At 40.4% G+C, this 16,629-nt stretch overlaps 1 protein-coding gene across 2 annotated transcripts in view; it reads right to left on the bottom strand.

Moving 5' to 3' along the window:
* The window catches only part of LOC143373496 (lachesin), a 295,616-nt gene extending 279,588 nt beyond the window's left edge, over nt 1-16,028 (bottom strand). The window contains exon 1 of one of the 2 annotated variants that reach the window (XM_076820827.1): nt 15,222-16,028. The gene's annotated coding sequence lies outside the window, so the exon portion shown is untranslated. The remainder of the gene's footprint in view (nt 1-15,221) is intronic. The other variant, XM_076820825.1, reaches the window with a different exon arrangement.
* Between the last annotated feature and the right edge of the window lie 601 nt (nt 16,029-16,629).

Raw genomic sequence — 16,629 nt, 5'->3', positions numbered from 1 at the left:
TTATTTCGGAAAGTACGTGCATATTTTTATGCAATGGTTTTTGTATTCAGATGAGGGACACTTTAACAGGTTATTATATTATGCTTTGGTATAAAAATATTTAGTTATTGCTGAATTACAACTGATTTCCCGGAAGCTGTTTTTAGATCGATGACCATGATTTCTCCAAAATCGCTTCACCAATCTTTCTGAAACTTTGTAGGTTTCTTCTAGACATTCAAATCTAGTCTTTAATCGAAGCATTTGTTTTTCCAATGCATAGTTTTTATTTTATGGATGAAAAATAAGTGTTATATTCTACGAAAGTCCATCACTTCACTTTAAACATCTGCCATTTTGTCCCAGATTAATATTTTATAAAACGGAACGATTAAAGACTAGATAAACTATTGTACTAACTGAATCTTCTTCGTTTTTTTATTTAAGATAACCCAGTTCCGAATAATGTTGGTCACCGCAAAACATGTTTCTAAAAACAGCTTCCGGGAAATCAGTTGTAATTCAGCAATAACTAAATATTTTTATACCAAAACATAATATAATAACCTGTTAAAGTGTCCCTCATCTGAATACAAAAGCCATTGCATAAAAATATGCATGTACTTTCTGAAATAAATTCCCAAAGATCGATTCTTTTTCAAGCTACAAGTTGTTACGCTTACAATTAGAAATTCATTTCCCGAAGTTGAATTTAATCTCCAAATATTCTTTTGTATGCTACGTAATTTGTTGCCAAAGTTATCGTGATAGTAAAATCGGAAAATTTAAGGAGGAATGTGTCGCTGCTGCTCATTAACTTTCATTTCAGCTGAAATGTCTGTTTTTTTTTCTCGATTGAAAATTACCTTAGAATTTAGTCTGAACTATCGAAACTTTACGATGCTCCGTGCTATTGATTTCCCATAGGAAAGAGTAACGCCACCGTTCCAGACGACAGAAAGAAAATTTGACTCATCGTAAATTTAAATGAGCCACACTGCGTAGTTTAAATTCCGATACGCGATCGAACGCATTCAATTTTTTTTTGTCGCCGCTTAGCACGGTAGATTAAGTGCCCATTTATCACAGGCCCTGATGAATGACTCGTGCACGCGTGTACATAATATTATACGATATAGCGTCGACAGGAATATCAATAATCTTTTTATGATATATTTCCTTTCAAACGATTCGGACAGAAATTTACACGCACAAAGGAAGAAACGTTAGTTTCTAAAATTATTCTACTGACAGCCCATAACATCCCATATTATTTCTAAAGATCTAATAAAATTAATCCGCTCACTTTCGCGCCGTATTCTCTTATTAATATCCGACAAGGAAACATATCGAACCCGAAAATTCTGATTGTAATGAAACTCCGTACGATTGTAGAGCATGTCGAAGTATGTAAGAAACGATTTTTTTTCTGCGGAAAAACACTCTGAGGGGGTGAAATCAGCCCCCAAATTTTCAGCGATTTTTCGTTTTTCGAGTATAACTTTGTAACGGTGCGAGGTAGAAGAAAACCGTAAATGGACAAAATGTTCAGTGTTTGATGCCGTATAACGCGCTGCAAAAGAAATCTTTGTACGTCCAACAATTTATAAATAAATTAAAATTTTCGTTATTTTACATATAATTTCTAACCGTGAGGGTTGGGGACGATCTTTTTCCGTGTAAAAGTTATAATTCGCAATGGTTTACTAAAATGTAAAAGGAAAAAATTTTTGTTCATTTGTTTATTTGTTTACAAAAATTTTCCGCCTTTGTCCATATTACTACCATCTGCCACTTGACAATCGAGGATTTTTTTTATTTATAAATTGTTGGACGTACAAACATTTCTTTTGCAGCGCGTTATACGGCATCAAACACTGAACATTTTGTCCATTTACGGTTTTCTTCTACCTCGCACCGTTACAAAGTTATACTCGAAAAATCGCTGAAAATTTGGGGGCTGATTTCACCCCCTCGGAGTGTTTTTCCGCAGAAAAAAAAATTATTTCTTACATACTCCGACATGCTCTACAATCATACGGTGTTTCATTACAATCAGAATTTTCGGGTTCGATATGTTTCCTTGTGAGTATCTAATCGAGTAACCAACTTGAATGCCACGAGTACAGGCATCTCCTAGAGCTCGACTTATCACTTGGAATCATCCCCTTTGTCCATGTGCCGCGAATTGCGCCGCGCTCTTACAAACGAGGAACAAAAGTAAAGGAACGATAACAGCCCCGCCGTAATTGAATAAATACTTATAACGCAAACACAGCGGGGCGAAAGTTTCCCAAGGAAAGTCATTACTCCTCGAGCGCCAAACCAGGAAGCTCTGGTCCTGGCAAACTTCTACGCTTCGATATCCTCGCGATACGTCTAACCACTCGAGGTAACGTAAAACAACGTTTCAATAATGAAACTTATCCGAGGAAGCGCAGCATCGCGAAAGCGCGCTCTCTCGATTGATTCGATACCCGCGACGAACTTTGAAGAATTATGTCGAACGAGCGCAGGGCGGCCAAGACGAAGAAGTGCGTACCAGTTACGAGAAATCGAGAATCGAATATGAATACAGACTCCCGCTTCGTACATCCTGTTTCAATTAAATTCGCGGCTGAAAGAACAATAATCGCTCGACCTTTCGCTCCTCCCACCCTCCCACCTTTATCTCTGAATTTTCTGCGCAAACTTTCGCGGCCACTTCTAATTAGACTTATCCCATTGCTCAGACTACCGCGCGAGAATGAAATTTCCCGTAGACGGGAATCCGTGCTAATGACGTGATAGATTGTAGCGAACAATTCGGCGATCACAATTTGCACGCCGGGGAACGTTGGACACCGAGTTTTTCTTTTGTCTGTTTCCCAGCTGTTCCATTTCGACTGGGTGAAATTGTTCGAACGCGAAAAGCTTTGTATGCTCAACGTGGCGGAAAGAAAGCTTTTGCGATTGGCAAGACTCTCGTGTCTGCATTCATGGTTGTTGAATAACGAGAAATGTTAAACGAATAGGTAGCTGAAAGTCGAGGACACAGCTTACGAGGCGTTGTAGGTTAATGAATTTTGATTAATTCATTTGCGCGCTCTTAGTACACCTCTACGGTAGGATAAGATAGTATTAAGCCTTGCGCAATTGTTTGTCAGATACATAACCCTATTACTATTCTAAGAATGGAAGCTTCTTAGTGGAAATATTTATGTTAAACAGACGCTTTAATGCAAATCTTCTTAAACGTGTTTAAGGGGGTATTCTAGTCTAGACACTCGTTTTTGATGGTGATATTTGGAAATTAATTCTGGAAAACCTATCGCACCTACAGGGCAGGGGTTTTGCACGCATATTTAGTAGTGTTTGAAGTATCAACACAAATTTTTGCAATGCATTATATTGAAATTTGTACAAGTTACACGCCGAAACGCAGGTCATGTCATAAAAAAACCGGCCCCATCGGGCACACGAATTGCGGCCGTCCTAGTCATCTGAAACGAAAGTACCAAAGATTTTTTAAATCTATATGAGTGTAGTTATCGCCCGAACTAGATGTAACCAAGTCAGGACATTGTTACTGAAATCGCAGCTGTTTAAAAATTTATATTGGATTTTTTCGACTTTTTTTAGCTAAAACAAGGTGTGGGGGGAGTTGTACTGAAACTATTTATATAATACTGCTACGGGCTATAGGTACACATTCACTTTGAATGTGTGTCAAATTTTAGCCCAATCGGTCCAGTAGTTTTTGAGAAAAATGGGGGGCCGGGCTAAACAAATTTAGAACGACTGCCGGCCACGCTGCGGCCTTAAACCCCTATAACTCTGGGAGTTTTTCGAATTTCACCTTAATATTTTAGAGACATATTTTCGAAACCCTAAAATATTTGAAAATCAAAAAAAAAAAATAGAATTTTGGGGTAGAATACCCCCTTAAGGCTAGGTACTAGGCAGACGTTTTGTCGAACATGGAGCGTTAATTTTTCAGTTAATTACAAAGAAGTAAATTGAACCTGAGGCTTAGTCTTTGGCATAATGTTTAGTAATATCCTAAACTTTAAAAAAAAACATGTTTGTTTCGCCAAAAATATGCATTATCTGTAGATGGCCCTACAGATTTTAAAAAAGCTTCTTTTGTTTTGCAGTGATAACTCAAGAATGGAGATTGCAATCGATTTAAATAAAATTCGACAATGTTAACAAAATGTGTAGTTTCAGCCTGAACCTAAATTGAAATTAATAAAAACTCTTATTCTTTATGAAAATAAACTGAAACCTCATCTTTGTCTAACGAAAAACGCACTTTTTTTAAAAGTCGCCATTTCGTATCTGGCATTTTCATAATTTCGCCTCACTTACAGGTTCAGTGCAGAACCAGAGATATTCTGAAGCAGAATTTACAAGCAGATCGTTGAATTTCGTTTGGCTTTGTTAAAATCCCCGCGAAACAAAAGGAACTTTTTTAGAAAGCCTCTTTAATGGTCCATCTGTAGCGTCATCTATAACATTTTTCGCGAACCAAACATGTTTTTTTTAAAGCTTGTGATGTAAATAAACATTGTGTCAAAGAGCAGGACCCAGTTTCATTTTATTCCCGTGTAATTAATGGAAAAAGAAATGCTTCGTTTTCGACAAAAGCGACTGTCTACGCGTATTTACAATTAGTGCCCCCGACGAATTACTCCATCCAAGAACAGAGCTAACACACGGTACAAATAGGAAAAGGTCACATTACCGAATACTTCCTCGACATGGTCGAGAACTATGCAAACATCCGAAGTTGCACTTCGATCGAGTTAACTGCAACAAATTTAATCGACGGATAGTCAATCAACGTTATTGCATCCCGTGGCCTCGAGAGGCCGAACTTCCGGCAGAAGGTCAATTCGCTGGCTAGACGAGATAGTCGCAGCCGCTTCTCAAAAGCAGAGGTCCCGTCTATGCGCTTTTCCGCTGATCCGCTCGTCCCACCTATGAATTTCGATGCAGAAAAGTGCGCTCGGCCCTCTCAAAAGCCCCGGGTGCAGTTGCACCGTCTGCGGTCTTCGACATAGATATACTCCCACGGTGAACAAGAGGCCACCCGGAAATTCGTGGCCGAATAACGCTACCGAATTTCGATCGCGAAACGCCAAGGGCCCGCTATTGACGCTGGGGGATCATGTTCGAAGGATGTTGCGAAAAAGAAAGGCGTTTTGGTCCTCATGCAAGGAGAAAATCGGGCGATGCTAAGGCCGTGAGTATGGTCTGACCAATGACAAAGTTTATATCAATATGATTCTCTTCGATTTCGATTCGGGTCAATTTCGTTTCCACTTTCTCTTGTGGCTGGTTTGTGGTTGACGAAATCTATACTCTTTCGGGGTGGATTAGGTCTATTTCGTCGAGTGTAATCAAATTTAAGTAAGATATCTGAATCTTTGATTATTTCGTTGTTTGATTATTGTGATGTAGTCTATCGTCCAGGTTTATCCTATCATCTTTCTCACCTTATCCAGCGAGTTCAAAACTCCTGTTTGTGGTTTTCTTTTTGTGTCCCGAAGTATGATCATATCTCACACCTATATGTCAAAAAGTCTTGGTTACGTATGCCTCAGCGCTGGATTTTCCATTTATGTTGTATCGTTCACAAAATACTCTCATCTCATGTCCCGCCTTATCTCTATAATATTCTTCGCAATAACCTTTCTTACCATAGGCCTAATTCTCTTTCTACTCGACACCAAAGTCTCCGTTCCATACCGGCACACTTGACATCTAAATTTGAATCATCCTTTGCTTATATTTCGGCTCATTACTATAATTCCCTCCCACCTGATATTCGAGGTTTAAACTCGTTTCCTGATTTTAAATATAAAGCTCGGCGATATATATGGTTACATTATGCGTCACAATAACTTTCTAGTTTCTTAATGTTAGTTAGTTTTTAGTCATTTAGTTAGTTATGGTTAGGCTTCTAACAGTATTGTACTGCAGCCTCGCCATTTACTTTTTCTTGTCTTTATGTATTATTTTCTTCTCTGAATGTGTCAAGTAATAAAGACGAATAATAATAATAATAATAATAATAATAATAATAATAATAATCTGGAATAATTGATAGGATATGGTTCAAGGTGATTATTAAATTTCACTTTTGCATCCTGGTTTGGAAGGAGTCAGAATTATTTGGAATCAAAAATTTGGAAGCTCTAATACAGTATCTTAAAACGTGGCCTGTTACAGAAATTTGAAAGATGCGGAATTCGGGAAATATTACTTTTGAAAGTGACGATACATAACCGGTGTGTTTATATTTAATTATTTAATTACCTCGACTAAAAGATGAATTTTCTTTTCTCTGGCGAATCTAATTCTAATTTATCTAGTGGGTCGTACTGAATAACTTTGCATGAATAATCCGGGCTTTTTATCATAAAATCACTCGAAGGCAAACACCGCGCTCCACTTTCCCCGAAACACTCCCTATATCTCGCTGAACATCCACCCTCGACGAGAGACGTCTATCGTTTTTGTTTCACCTCCATCATAGACTCCTACGTTTTACCAAGTTTTCAGCTTTAAAGTCTGAAAATTCTTCTAACGAGTATCAGCGCGGTAAGAAAGCCACGGCTTTTAAGCTTTGCACTCGTTCTACGGGAATTCCTCGGAGGAGCAAGAAATTGCCCAGTTCTCGTGCTGAAACGGGCTCGTTACGTTGTATTTTTCAGAGAGAAATTTTGAATTACTCTCGCTGAAGTTAAAAGCGGGAGGAATCGAAACCGCCGCCCGCTTGCGAGAGTTAGTTGCTGCATAAAATTCAATCAGATACTTTCGCCTTACGACACAGGAGAAAGGTAGTTGAAATCCTGGTGAAACGATAGGACGAAAAAGCTCGTTACGCGCAGTGGCCTCCAAAAAACAGAGAACTTTTATACGAATCGTACCAAGTGTCAAAAAAAAAAAAAGAAAAAAGGAAACGTTTCTAGGCAGCATAAAACCTTGGAATTTTTTTTCTGAATGCCAGAAGCGAAACTTACGAACTTCTATTACTTACACCTACTTTCCATTTCATTCGCTATAATTTACGACTCGCGGAGGCTCGTTTCGATTAAAGTAACTCGTCCCTTTCGGACCAACTCCCGACCACCCCCTAACAAATAGTCAATCGACCCAGAGACTGAGTTTCCCAGGTGAACAAACGAGATTCTAGAATTTTGCTGGTTACCGCGTGCGTGGGTTAACGATCCACTGATCAATTTGCTTGCTACGTCGTGATATGATAATAATTGCAGGAGCTGAAAAGGAGAGTGGAAACAATCTAACACGTGTAGGGCGTCAGGTTGGGACGAAGACAAAGCGTGCCACGGGAACTGGTGTGCAGAAATTACGAGAAGATCGCGTGCTAAACGATTTTCCTTCTGGCCTTCTCTTCCCCCCCCCCCTCCCGCCCCTCCCACTGTGGCCCATTCTTTTCTTCGTTGCCACGATCGCATCGAACCGCAGGAAAAGCGACGTGAGCGAAGAGAAACGCCGCAAATCGTAATGATACGATTGGTAATGCGCATTACATTGCGGGCTCCTCGCCAAAAATCGCGTGCACGAGCGAAATCCGGATCCCGACGCCGGGGAAATTAATTTTATCGCCGAGGAGATTCGCGAAATTCGCGGCGGTATCGATAATTCCGCGAAGAAAGAGGGTAGAGTTCGGTGGAAAAAAGCGCGCTAATGAAAAAATAGCAGTCGTTACCGGACGACAGAAAAATATCTTCGCCCTCCCATCAGCGATGCAAGAATCGCGTGGCACTCAGAGCTACGTGCATTTCATTCATCACGACCTTAATGACCTCTCTCTACTAAATTAATGTCCCCTTCGGGGTCTGTCAAGGCTTACTCCAGGCTCGTTGGCTGACTTTTTAGTTGCGTCATTAACATTAAACACGACTTACAAGGGAAGGTCACGACCTGGGCGAGGGCTTGTTCGATGTAATCTGGTTCGGAATGTAAGGAGTGCTGTGCGCGAGGAAATAGCAGAATATGAAAATTGATAGTTCAAAGTGCCTTCTTGAATTTCGTTCAAACATGCATACATACGTGTCGATGGATTACAAAGGGAGGACACCATGTGGTAGACACTGATTTTGGTGAGCCTTGGCACGATGGATCTGTGTCGAAAATAAGTAAATAGGTGTCCGAGCGTTTGTGGCCTTAAGGGCTTACCTACTGTCAGGAGGTAGGAAAAGAATCAATTCTTTGGGAATTTATTTCGGAAAGTACGTGCATATTTTTATGCAATGGTTTTTGTATTCAGATCAGGGACATTTTAACAGGTTATTATATTATGCTTTGGTATAGAAATATATATAGTTATTGCAAAATTACAACTGATTTCCCGGAAGCTGTTTTTAGACCGGTGACCACGATTTCTTCAAAACCGCTTCACCAATCTTTCTGAAACTTTGTAGGTTTCTTCTAGACATTCAAATCCAGTCTTTAATCGAAGCATTTGTTTTTCCAATGCATAGTTTTTATTTTATGGATGAAAAATAAGTGTTATTTTCTACGAAAGTCGATCACTTCACTTTAAACATCTGCCATTTTGTCCCAGATTAATATTTTATAAAACGGAACGATTAACGACTAGATAAACTATTGTACTAACTGAATCTTCTTCGTTTTTTTATTTCAGATAATCCAGTTCCGAATAATGTTGGTCACCGCAAAACGTGTTTCTAAAAACTGCTTCAGGGAAATCAGTTGTAATTGAGCAATAACTAAATATTTTTATACCAAAACGTAATATAATAACCTGTTAAAGTGTCCCTCATCTGAATACAAAAGCCATTGCATAAAAATATGCATGTACTTTCTGAAATAAATTCCCAAAGAATCGATTATTTTTCTACCCCCTGACGGTAGGTATCCCCTTAATAATAGAGATATTTACATGTAAATTATTAAAAATTTAGCGTTTCAGTGGGTAAAAATCCCACAGTACCCTGGTGCCCGCGGGAGATTACCTTCTGGAGACGTCGGGGTGCCTTTTGAAGATGTCTCCACGTTAAAAAAAACTTTATAAATTTTTTTTTTAATTTTTTTTGAACTTGGGGAAATCTGCAAAAGGTACCCCGACTCCTTCAGAGGGGAATCCCCCGGGGGCGCCAGGGTAGTGTGGGATTTTTACCCATTAAAACCCCACGGCCACTATGTAATTTTTAATAATTTCCATATAAATATTTCTATTATTAAGGCCCATTGGCAGAAACGCTCGGACACCTATTTGCTTATTTTCGACATAGATTCAGCGTGCCAAGGCTCATCAAAATCGGTATCTACAACATGGTGTCCTCCCGTTATTAGTGCACAAATATCGTATCTTCACCTTTAGCATTTTCGAGAAAAAATTATGAAGTAGATTTAGGGTAATTGTGGGACAGATGCCGCACCTTACGCAAAATTGTCACCGTGTCTAAATTTTGCAATGAAAATTTGTTCCAAGGATACATATTATTAGTTGAACATCTTGCCCCACTGCTGGCATTACAGGAAATCAAAATTTTAATATTTGTCACCCTTCAAAAATTGAAACTAAAATCATCCATATTTTAGAAGAGACGCCGCACGTGCGGGAGTGGTGCCGCATTTCGAAAAACGTTTAATTTTCCATTTAAACTTGTTAATTTTAAATTTTATTTTAACAAAATAGTAAAAGCAAAGTAAAATGAAACATCTTTTTAATATATACAGTTACAAAATACAATAATATTGAAAAAATAAATAGGTACAAATATTATTTCTGCTTTTCTAAATTTAATTGTCTTTTCTTCTTCCTTCCACATTCATTAAACATGAAATAAAAATAAAACGTGAAAAAAGAATAAGAAGCCCACAAATATGTTTAGGTTATCAGATTTGTCATTAAAAAATAAATAATTTGCCTTGAGATATCACGGTATCTATTTTGAGACACTCTTTTTGTATTTTTAACATCAAAAGCATCATTTAGTCGGCTTATTTACGTACCTTCCGATACAGTGCGCATAAAAGTGCGGCATCTCTCCCACAAATACCCTAGATGAAGGGTAAGGGGAAAAACAGGGAATGTCCATTTTTCGTGATTTTGAAATTTATAGCATATCGTCTTGATGGCAACTGGGACTACAGAACTGTCGAATCACAATTAATAAAATGAGTGGCTCTCCTCGTTTCGATAAAAATAGAAATGGAAATTTCATACTTCGTTTTAGTATGCTGCTCTGTTCAAAGCTGAAAAAATATTAAAATAATGTAAAACAATTATTATTTAATTGTTTATTTTTTCTGATGCCTAATGAAGAATGCATAAATTCATTAAACCTTGTGTCTTTACTGGTGGACTAAAGTATTAAAGCTTAATTTTCTCGATAAAGCTGTTGCGTGGCATTCCCTATTTCCCCCCTTACCATTCAATTATCATTTCTATACAGCATAAAGGAACAGTCAAGAACTATTTGTTGCATATAAAAACTGAAATTTCACAAAAAGTGGATAATCAATATTCGTGCACTAAGCCATCGATATTATATTTCGAAAAAATACAACATTCTCTGTCTAAACATTTTGAATTACAGCTGAGGTAATCAGGATTTAAATTCAGCGAACAGTCCTCTGATCTACCTATACGATTTTTTATGGCTCTATACAAAAATACATTCTTCAATTTTCACTGCGATCTTTTACCAATAACGTTTTATATAATCTTTCCGTAATGTCATATCTCGTGTATCACACATCCACTGTGCCCTCGTCCACAAAAGGGGGGAAAAACGGCGCGATGCCCGAAGTGAGCATAAATCAATTTTATGCCTTTCAACCCCGACATGACGCGTTAAATTCTTTAAAAACAATGGAACGGTGCCGTATCGTTCACTATCATCGACAGCTAGCTTTTTGTTGCAGTATGGACGATAATAAAAGGGCGACTTCTTCATCACGCTTTACGTACCATACAGCAATTTTTGGGAACACTTTTCTCCTTCAACAATGAAACACCATTTCCCGCTAACGATTTTCGTTTCATCAAGCAGAGAACTGCCCTAAAAAATATTGCACGAAACACGAGAAGAATCCTCCACCAAGAGAAGAGCAAGCAACAGATAATTCGAAGTACTCCCCACGTTCGGATAAAAGAGAGCAACTGTCGGAGCCCTGATATAAAAATTTGCGCGCAAACGCAGCCAGAAGCCAATATCGCATTCTTTCAAGGCGATTGCATATTTCCAAGAGCGGCTCGTTATTTTCATTAAGGCCAGCATTATTAATGGACACGAGTCGGCTCGCAGCGCGGAACAAATAGTAATTGAAAATGCGTGATTAAAGTGATCGCTGGTACTTTTAATGGAGAGGAAAGAAGCAAATAAGGGACAAGGCGAAACTTCCCCTGTCACTGATAGTCTAGAGGCGGCATCGTCTTTCTTCTTCCCCTTTTTCCTCCCTTACCAGTGATACATTGCATTCTGCAGCGGTGGCGCGCGAGCGTATAATGCACGGCGGGTCCTCGAAACCCAAAAAGGAAATAAACATACCCCCTTAACTGAAATCAGGAATGTGAAGTAGATGGTAGTTTAAAACGATTCCCTCCTGCCCCCTGGCTCTCCTCCCAGCCTTTTTCTTCAGCCCCTTGTCCAATACTCGCATTCTGCTCGTTCCTCCTCGCCCTTTACCCCCTTCAGCTATAACCCCTGGTATATATGCACGTGTGTTTGCACGTATCCTGGTGATCCCCGAGACTGCTTTCGCGAGCCTTTACGCGCGAAACACTTGGACCCTCTGTATTGGATATTTGCATACCCTTCGTGGTCAGAAAACTATGTGCCGCAGAGACGCGGGCAGCATGCGAATGGAACTCTGAATCATTTGCTCCCTGCCTCGATACGTTCGCCTGAATGCTCCACGCGAGGGGAGGACTGTTTGAAGGATCAGGGGAAAGAAATACGAACACGAATGAAATTAATAAGCTTCCCGGTGGTTTTACTCGAGCACCTTTCGGTCTTAGAGCTACCAACCACGGGACGAATTCTTCTTGCACACAGTTTCCCTTTGCCACATTTCTGTAACGCGACGGCGTGAGTGCGCGATGCATTTTAAGCGTGTATGTTCTCTCTTCTTCGGTTTAAGCGCAATGATTTAATGGCAAAGGGATAATCTATCCTGACCCAGGGTACGCGCGTGTTACGATGCATAGATTCGAGGTTTAAAGTGCACGCTCGTATATCTGTAAAATTGTTTCGGTATCAGTTAGCTCCGATTCCTGTTGCAGTATCCTGTGATGAACGATACGCCGACGCGTGCTGCGACTGATACCGACGCAACTTCCGTGCAAAGATTCAATGCCGTTTGATTGCTCCGATTACCTCGCGATACGTCCCGCCGTGAGGGACGAGGGACGATAAAAACTTGTTCCAAAGGAATTTATCGAATCACAACTGTTCCGTTCATCATCGACCACAGAATTGACGATACGCTGCTGAGCGAATCAAACGAGAAGTGACTTAATTGTGCTCAGTCAGTGCGCGTAGAGCGTCTAAAGTAGGGGTGTTCGATTCACCTCAAAGAATCGATTCGAAATCGAATTATAAGAACCGATCCTTCGAAAAAATCTGAACCAAAGAATCGATTCTGGAAGAGTCGAGATGAAAAGAATCGCCATAAAACTTTTTTTTCCAAAATTAGTACATATACATACATAGAAGTCGGATTTGAATAATTTTGAAAGAATCGATATAAAAAATACTTTTAGAAGAATCAATTTGGGATAGTTGCTGAAGGGCATTGTATCGAACAGAAGAAATATTTTGCTACTCATTTTAAATATTTTATTCATTATATAATTGCCATTCTTGCATTGATAAGAAATTTAAAAACAATAATTGCTGTAAATGTTCAGGTGATAAACTATTTCTGTGATCAGTTAAAATATTTTCGGCTTTGGAAAATACACAAGGAAGGAAGAAAGAAGAATGGTAAAGAAAGATCCATAACTGTCCGGAATCATCCAGAACATAAGAATCGTTTATAAATTTGGCGCGAATCCTGTATAAATTTGGCAGGATCGCGTATAAATGGCGGGAAACGTATGAGACCAGGAAAACCTACGCAAAAAACAGTTTGATTGGTCCTTTCACTAGTGGCAATTAATTCTCCCAGACAGCAAACAGTCGATTGTCGATTCTTACATCAAAGAATCGATTCTGGGGAAAATCGGATACCACAGAATCAATACAAAAGATCGATCTTTTAACCAAAAGAATCGATTTTCTGGAGATTCGAAGCGGAATCGAACACCCCTAGTCTAAAGGAAATTTCGAATATTCTACAACGGGAGCAATGTAAATGTCCAAAGTTAGGAAGAGTGCAGTTGATACACTGGAAAAAACGAAACTATTGTTTCCAGGCTCCGTATTTTATGATGCGAATCTTGTGCGCTGAAAGTAGAAGTGCTGAGACTTGTCTGAAGTGATAAAAAGGTGTCTAGAAAGAGAGCAACGCCGTGGGTGGGCAACTGCAGAGTACACGCACGCGAAGGAAGAGCAGTGAAAGTATCATTAATAATTAATAAACTTCTCGTTCCGCTGTGAGTTAACACACCACTGTATTCGCCCTACAATCGTAAAACTTTAAACCGCGCTCCAGAAGTAATTGCTCCCATACGCCCAAGCAATTAAAAAAAAAAAAAACAACAAAGAAGCTTTTATTGTGCAGCGAAAACCATAAAAGGAAAGGATCAAGCGGTGTAATTTCGCGCAGAGAGTAAAGGAGCGGGGTTCGTTGGCGCGCGGCAACAAAGTGCTGTCGCAAAAAGGAAGCGTGAAAGCGTTTGTCCAGATTTAGAATCTCAATTAAGGCTATGGCAGACGAAGAATCAATACAGGAACACCGAGTAATCCATCCACTTCCGTCCGCCGCGACAGCGACTTTTGTTAAAGTAGCATGAGCGGGTAAACACGGAGGGAGAGGGTAGGAAAAATAAACTCGGATGGCACCGCAACCACTGGCTGAGAAACACTCGTGTCCGCTTCAGCAGGGATGGGAAAAAAAATAAACAGTCGAACTTGAGCGCAGCTGTGTTGTGAATATTCCACGTACAAGAAAAAAATCGCGAAATTTTCGCAAGACTCGCGGTGTCCTGCGGTGGAGAATTTGAAATTTGAAAACTATTTGAAACTCAAGCAATAACTATAATTGAATAGTTACTCGATTCCGAAATCGTGCATTAATTTGTAACGAAGCATTAATTAATTATTAGGCTTCATTTGTAATGAAGTATTAATCAATTTTAGGCTTCATCTAATGGGAAAATTATTGTGATTGATTTTGAGTCTTATTTTGAGACGGAGTACAAGAAACATTGAACTACCAGGGTTTCTAAGTTTTATGTAATAAATTACATTATTAGTGTGGATACAGTACGGTTTGTATTGGAAGTGTACGCTTGGTACTCTTGCCTTAGAAGTCTCTTGTAGCTCTGTTTACTACTAATTACTGTATACTCAATTAAATTTTTCTCCTTGGCCGGAGTCATACGTTTCATGGAAATTTAAACAAAATTTGTATACAATAAGATAACGTACGTAAAATATTATTGGAAGATGTTCAGTTGAGATTATTGATGTATATTCATCTACTGTTTGGAAATAAAAATATTAGGTAGCGCGGAGATTCTAAAACTAATCGCACCTTTTGTCCGTAACTGTGAAAAATATTTTCCGCGATCATTTCATACGAGCAGAAATGAAATGCCGAAGGTACGATTAACATTGATACAAAATTTCTCCGTGCCTATATTTAACCACGTGCTCTGAATATTCCATGTAATTTACGAGTGATTTAAATACCTGGAATTTCATTAAATTTCAAAGAAAATGTAAAAACCACGAAAAGCTACTCCGGCGAACTATTTCCTACGGAATTCCCAGTCCCCGGGGATTTAAACTAAAAACCGTGTTTCCATAATGATAAAACGACGCCACAATTTTCACACTAATTACGAACTATCGCCCAACAATCCTCATTAGTCAAACTTTTTTTTCCAGCTGGCAGCATTTAAATTCCAGTCGTTACCACGAATGCGGGTCATTATTTTTAAGTGCGAAAACAACAATTAACAGAGCAACGTGCTTAATTACGAGCGTCGCGCGGTACTCAAAAAATCCCCATAGTATCCCTCGGTCAATCGATGCGGGATCATGGAAGATTCGACGAGAGTAGAGTAGAAACTGCATCATCGTTCCTACCTTATCGAAACGCTCCTCGACTCCAAAAATCCTGGACCCTCGTGACCTCCTAGCCTCCTGCCAGTGTCATCCTTATCCCGTCATTGGTCCCGGGGGCACCTTCAACACCTTTAGACACTGCACGACGTGGTCCACGACTATCACACAAGGATCACGTGTCCTTTCAACCACGTACCTCTACCATGTCCAAGTCCGCGAAACCGACCACGTATTTCGAATGGCAGAGAGACACCGGTGTCACCCCGCGAGTCGACGGGACTGACGGGAAAATTTAACTCGATCGGCTGGTAGAACCTACACGTGACCTTCCTCGTTGGGGGGTGGAGGGGAGGGGGGAGGGGGTGAAATCAACGGGCACTAATCACATTCCAAAAAAGAGACCGTAGAAACGCGTAAGTAGACGAGACTCGACCACGATTAGCGTTGCTGAGAAGTCAACGATCCGCGTTCGTTATCGCGATCGGCGCTGTTATCGTTTCAAGGTTGCAAATAAGAGACTCGGAATATTCTCTCCGGTAGGGGCTGCGGCTTGTCGTTGGGGACAGAGATCGGAGCGAAGGATCCAGGCCAGTTTGGAACCCGACGAAAAGGACGATCACGTGGCTTCTGTCGACGGCGCGTCGCGACGGTACTCGGCTGGCAACGATAACACCGTTACACCTTCTCGGCGACCCGTCGAGAACTGCGTTCACCACGGCTCCCCACCCGACGCTCTGGGGGCAGGCCGCCCGGCGTCGGTGGCTTGTCGCGACGCGCGGCGTCGCTCCGCCTCCACGTGCAACTACCTGCACCCCTCCGTCGCGACGCGGAAGACTCGAGTCCTTCTTCCTTACCTTCGCCGTTTCCTGCTACCCTCGCCGCTTCTCGCCTGTTCAGCCAGCGTCTGATCCCGTCGCTTCACGCCGCCCCGCTTCCTCCCGGAGGAAGGTTCGAGTGAACACAACGGCGCGACCGAGCGCTGCTGGGACACCGAATGCCCGTTGACCATCGGTTTACTCGTCTTAATGGACTTAGTTATAACGAACGAGCGAAACAGCCGAGCAATAAATAAGGCTGGGGCACGACTCGCGATGAAGAAAGGATTTCGGAGCGTGCTTGAGGTGAGTATGCCTGTATGAGTGCGATTAAGGGGGGAGCCTGGTGTAGCGGATCGAAGAAATCGATTTTTCTTTTGTTGCATAAATCAATAGTTGAACATCACGACAATATGTTCCCAAAGCCGCAAAACGAAATTCGAAAAATTAAAGCGGATATAGCCGATTTTGCTACGGAGCGCCAGGCTACCACAAAACTTGAAATGTGTTTTTCTCGAAACGACAGTTTTATACTTTGCGGGCAATGTAACTCAAAAAATATTCAACCAATCGACTTGGCCTTGTGCACGGATATTTGTGAATATTTTCTTCAT

Source organism: Andrena cerasifolii, chromosome 9 (assembly GCF_050908995.1).
Source record: "Andrena cerasifolii isolate SP2316 chromosome 9, iyAndCera1_principal, whole genome shotgun sequence".
Taxonomy (NCBI): Eukaryota; Metazoa; Arthropoda; class Insecta; order Hymenoptera; family Andrenidae; genus Andrena; species Andrena cerasifolii.
This window is presented reverse-complemented; position numbering and strand designations above follow the sequence as displayed.